The sequence below is a fragment of the Trichechus manatus genome, unplaced genomic scaffold (assembly GCF_000243295.1).
Source record: "Trichechus manatus latirostris isolate Lorelei unplaced genomic scaffold, TriManLat1.0 scaffold00012, whole genome shotgun sequence".
Lineage (NCBI taxonomy): Eukaryota > Metazoa > Chordata > Mammalia > Sirenia > Trichechidae > Trichechus > Trichechus manatus.
Window position 1 is genome coordinate 29056903 of NW_004443948.1, and position 6311 is coordinate 29063213.

The following is a 6311-nucleotide window of genomic DNA, read 5'->3' on the forward strand; positions in this document are numbered from 1 at the left end:
TTCTACGATAAGCATATGATTGATACTTAGCTCAGATGTGGGGGCAATTTTAGAGAAAGTTGTGTAGCTTCCCCAAGGAGGAGATGCATGACTCAAGTCTGAAGGCCATGCCACTTTCGATGGAGAAGTAAAGGAAATTATTTTCCAATAGTTTAAAAACTAAATAAGTTCATAGCTTGCATAGATTCAATAAGAAAGTTAGTTGTAAGCATTATATGCAAAGGCATTATATATCTTAAAAGAATTGCATGAACAAAGTGAATTCCATTTGTCAATGGAATTTTCTAACAGTCAATTAAAAGGTGTGAGCATGGGTAGGAAATAGCCTTAGCATTATTTTGGAAAAATATGTCTTCTTATTTAGCATGTTTTGTGAAGAGTTTTACTATTTAGTTGAAGGCAGATGCAGAAGATCAAGTTTGCATTTCCTATGTAGACAGCATGATTACTTGTCAAATCAGATAATTTTCTCATGTCTCTTGCACAGTTTCTTAGCATGACAGATAATTTATTAAATCTAATCCACTGAGACCGAAGACCTAGTAACTGGAGGAACATGGTCAAGACTTGTGAGGTACGCCTGAGCAGAGTGGCCTACAAACGAGTGATGTCTTCAGGCAAAATCTCTCCGGGAGGCTAAGGAATTCCTCTGCAGATTCTTGCAACAGAGGATCATATACCTGAATCAGCTTCTGAAAGAGGATTCCTACAATGTGGCTGAACTGACCTCTTTTTGGCCTCGTTGGACATCCCTAACCCAAAAGCCCCACCCAAGAATGAAGAAATGAAAACAGATAAGAGGAGAAAGAAGTCCCTAAGTAAGGCTTTCTCCCTGGAAATGAGAAGGCCCCGGCCCTGCTTGCCCTTGTTTAGCAGGAAGTCTGGGCATTCAAAGAGAAATGCATTCTGGTGATCACATGGATCCAACAGCTAACCTCCAAGATTGAGGATGGAAATGATTTTGAGGTGACATCAAGGAGAAGGTGCTGGATAAGGTGAATACCGTCAAGACCAAAATGGAAGTCTTCCAGACAACTATTGCCAAGTACTTTTCAGAATGCTAGGAAGGAGTGGCCAAGGCCTCCAAGGAGATGAGGTGGGCTATGGGGAGCTGAGGGCCATAGTGCTGGACCTGAGAACCTTCGTCAGCAGCAACCTGGAGAAAAGTGTGAATCAAAAGGCTGAAGAGACACCATCTATTACTGTACCCAGAGATAGAAGGAAATAAATGACTTAACCTTAAAGAAAACTCCAATCTGCTAATTTAGTTATAAATTGTCTTCAGAGATTATAGATTTCAAGTAAAAAAAAAAAAAAAAAAGAATTGCTTAGAACCTAGAGATATAATCACTGTCCAAGGCTAAATTATACTTCCAGCTTTTCCACTTTTATCCTGAACAGCCAAAACAGCTAGACTGGGATGCAGAGCTGGGGTGTACAGGGTGATTGATGATGGTGGGGTGAACAAGACCAAATAGCAAAGACTTGTGGTTACACCCCAAGAAGCAGCATTATCATCTTCTTTCAGGTCTTAAATAGTTGATTTAATTCCTGACATTATTATTATTTGTCAGTCTGAGTCATTTTATCTTTGAATTATCTCCTTTTATCACCATTTCCATGTCAATATACAGCCTTCTACTTCTTTTGAAACAACTGCTACTGTGAATGTAAATTTTCAGTCAAAGCATGGTGAGTCTGTTTTAACAATATAAGCATAAGCTGTGTTTATGAAGGAAGCCTCAACATTCAGATGCCTTTCAGGGAAGGAACTAAATGAAAATTGAGAGAACAATTTATTGGCAAAAAGTTTGTTTAGTCTAACCTATATGCAAAATAACCCACAACTTTGTTTTTAGACAAATGTTGTTCAGCCATAGGAAACTGTATCGGAACGTAAAGCAAAAATTGCTAAAATAAGTATTTGTAAAATTCAACCTTATATGAATATAAAATGCCAAAATAAATAAAAGTCACCAACTATAAGCAGAATAATTTCGGAAGTGAAGACAACGCAGAGAAGTATTAAATGAAGAGAAGGACGGCTCAAGATGGAGGATAGATTTAGCAATCTGTATTCAGTTCTCTAGAACAAGAATCTTTGATTGCTTTTGGCAATCTGCTCAAGCTTAGAGGCTAACTACAACCACCCTGCTTTTAAATTTTTCAGAGGCTTAAATAAGGCATTTTTAAGGCAAAACTCAACCTGTGAGAGAGAGCAACACACTGAAAATATGGCCAAACCAAATGAATAATTGCTTTAATATCCTGTCAGCAGTTCAAACCCACCAGCCACTCCACAGGAGAAAGATGTGGCAGTCCATTTCCATAAAGACGTACCGCCTTGGAAACCCTATGGGGCAGTTCTACTCTGTCCTACAGGGTCGCTATGAGTTGGAATTGATTTGATGGCCGTGAGTTCGGTTTTTTGGTTTATCCTGTCCTTTTTAACTAACAACAACAACAAAACTTTAAACATTGTCAGATAGTTCTCATAAAGAAATGCATTAACTATCTGGAGAGCTCTTCTTGAACAGCAGCAACGACAACAACCAACAACAGCATTTTGGGTTTGAGGAGAACCCTTCTTTATTCCTGTTTAATTTTCAAAATGAAAGCTAAACCTTGAAAAAAAAATTTTTTTACAGCTTATGAAAATCCAATGCACATTTAATCTTTGAAAGCGTTGTAAAGAACAAATGTATTTGTCCTCTGTCGTGCTCTCCCAACGGTGGTCTGAGAGGCACAATCAATGTGCTGCAGATCGTCACTTTATCTATCAAGTCTTCTCTCATGTGTGTGAGACAGAGGGAGTAATTGTTGAAATCGGGAATTGTGTGTTTTCCACCCTTGTGATTAACTCAGACAAGAAGGGATGTGGCAACAGCAGATCCTGGAAAACTCGCTAGAAACGGTGTTCTTGTTTTTCTCAACAGATTCTGCTAGAACAGAGCCAAATGATGCTACAATTTGGGAGACATGACCAGGAAGACAAAGAGTGGGAAACGAGCAAAAGGGAGGAACATCTCCACTTCTCAGATGTTCTTCATATAATTTAGTGCATTGTTAGCATGTCATCAGTTAACTTTTTAAGGTTTTGTTTAATTAATATATGTGCCTGTTTAATTAATATATGTAATAAATGTTTAAAATGCTTTTAACATTCTAGAACAATATTTAACTAAAATTTCTTATATTCAACTTTGGGGCCCTGGTGGCACAGTAGTTAAGCATTTGGCTCCAACCAAAAGGTCAGTAGTTTGAATCCACCAGCTGCTCCTTGGAAACTCTACGGGGAAGTTCTACTCTGTCCCATACGGTCACTATGAGTTGGAATCGACTCGACGGTAACGGGTTTGATTTTTTTATATTAAACTTTGAACTCAACAAAACTTAAGTGATAATGAATTAATTAAAAGGTAAGCGAGTCATTGGGTAGTTAACAAATATATGAGACCAAATTAAAAGGCATTCTCTCTACAACAAAGCTTATATTAACTTGAGGTTATGAAAATGAGCACGCATATTCTGAATAGACTGTTTAATGCTCAATTATGATATTTGTGCCCTGTTAATACAAAACAAACGTTTGTATTATCTGTTGCCTTTTTCTTTCATTGTTAATATTATTTTTTGATAAACATAGCTAATTTTCTGCTCTCCATATGTCATTAATTAAAATATGAGAATGCAAGTGAGTATATACAAATATAAATTAAGAAAAATATTGACTTTCCTGTATTTTTACATATATTCACTAACACAGTGAATCCAGAAGTGGGAATAGATCTTAAAGTTCTAACAGCTTAAAATATAGTAATTTACACATTATGAAATATTTCCTTATACCTTTATCCAAAATCTGGCATCAATTGTGTAAGATTTAACAAACGAAAAGCTGGGGTTTAAAGAAGTCTAATAACTAGATCAAGGTCATGTAGCTAAAATAATAAAGAAAATGGACCTTAAATCAGGTAGCATTCCTTTCAATTCACCAGTCTTGACATTGTATCATGACTCTTTCAGTCATTCAGTCCAGTCTACTAAGCTAACAGGTGAACATTTAGCCTCAGCTCATCCACTTCCAGTTTCAAGGTAATCACCTCCTAAACATACTGGCCATTTTCATTTTTGAACAATTAATTGTGAGCAACTTTTTCTTCACCTTAAAATGTCAATTCTTGCTCTTTCCTCTGGAGTTACTCAGAATAAATCTAAACCTTTTTTTACCACAAGTTGCCTCTTCAGTTATTTTATGATAATTGATATAATTGAAGGACGGGATGATGAGGTGTTAGACTACAATGCTGGCAGCGGGAATGGAGAAGTTGGCGGAGGGGTAGAACAATGTGACCATTCAGAGTTACTCGGAAATGGCTGTGAAAATATAGGTCATGGCCATCCGGAGGAAGAACAGAGATAGGGATACAGGATTAGTACCCACAGGTGCATTCAATAATTTCTTCAACTTATTGAAAATTCTGTATCAGCCAAATAAAATATTAGGAACTGGGAAGGGAAGAAAGGATATAAAAACACATAGTATATGATCTTACTGTTCAGGAAGTAGTGTAGGGAATGTGAAGTTAGTGACGTTAAACAGCTTGAGTCAAGTTGCCCCAGAAGTGAAACTGAGTCCCAGAATCTGAAAACATATTACAGTTCCAAAGCTAGTGCATTTTCACTATATCGTGAGAAGCGAAGGCGAGAGCGTCAAGCAGAAACAGCTCTTCAATTTGTCAGACAACATCAATAAGAAGTTAAACGGACAACATGGAAATGGGACCATAGTTGGTAAATTTTTAAAAAACTAGGTTAATTAAGTAGAAAGGGAGAAGATATACACTGTACATTGTGACTTTTAACAATTTGAAGTGAAGAAAAGGACAGAGTTGGGGTAGAATACTATGAGAAAATATTATCAAGGAGAGCTATCTATCTATCCACCTATCAATCTATCATCCTAGCTATCTACCTAACTACCCACGCACCCTTCCATCCACTAATCCATCCATCCACCCACCCACCCATCCATCCATCCATCCATCCATCCGTCCTTCCATCCATCCATCCATCCGTCCATCTGTCTATCTCTCTTAGACCTAATAATTTTTTGTTGTTGGACTGGGGTAGAGGTTGCTGGCTGTCTTGTACATTGTAAGATGGTTAGCAGCATTTCTGCCCTTTCTTCACTGGATATCAATAACATCCCCTCCCCAATCCAACAAGCAAAAATGACTCCATTCGTTGGCAAATGCACCCTGGGATGGCAAAATCCCCTCCCTCCTTAGGGAAAGAAAGCAACCCACGTAAGAATGAAAACAATAACTAGAGAATTATATAACTGAAGGAGAAATAGCACAAAGAAAGTCAACATTAGAAAGTAATAGACAGAAGAAAGACAAATGGAGCAATGTGAAATGGTGGCTTGACCAGGGTATATTTATAGATGAAGGCTTCTATTCATTTTTCCCAGATAAGTAAAAGTAGAACAGCTATTAAAAGCTACGGGGCACTTTGATATTAGTGGAGTTTTAGTGGTTTGATAAGAGATATGATTAGAGTTTTGCATAAATAACATGATAAGAAATATTGAGGGATCAGTTGAGATTGAATTAAAACTTGAAATGGTGTCAACTAGCAAGCTGAGGAAATATTCCTGAGCAATGTTTAGACTCAAAGGAATGGATAAATCGAAAGCAAATGACTAGACTGATCAGCATTTTAGGGTTTAACTCGGCAGGTGTGAGTCTGGAATAAGATGACCGGAAAGTCAGATCCCAGGATAGAGTGTAGGTAAAATGATAGATGATTGGGCCAAACTCAGGCATCAAGAAATCAATCTGTGAGAGTGGGAAAACCAGGAAAAAAAGTGGTGGAATATTAAGAGATTCCATATCTTGATAAAGTCCAAATATAGCTTCATGTAAGTAGTAAAGGGTTAAAAGTGAAACTCTAAAGAAATTCAAAGAGTTGGTTGTGTGTATATCCATGAAAGGAAGAGAGCCCTGCTAACAGAGAATTACAAACAGGTTCCATTAGATACATACTGCCTTGAATGGCACGCTCTTGTTAATCATATGTGTGTGTGTGTGTAATATATATATCATATATATTAGGAGCTCTGATGGCACAGTAAGAGCTTGGCTGCTAATCAAAGGTTGGACGTTCAAATCCAGCAGCAGCTTCTTGAAAACCCTATGGGGTTTTCTACCCTGTCCTTTAGGGTCGCTATGAGTCAGAATCAACTCGACAACAACGAGTTTGGTTTTTTATGATATATATGCAGATATATACATATAAAAGGAGAG

General features: G+C 37.4%; 1 pseudogene; it reads left to right on the forward strand.

Annotated features, from left to right (window-relative positions):
• The first annotated feature begins 556 nt into the window (after positions 1 to 556).
• Positions 557 to 1228, forward strand: LOC101347732 (proteasome activator complex subunit 2 pseudogene; annotated as a pseudogene).
• Positions 1229 to 6311: the final 5083 nt, after the last annotated feature.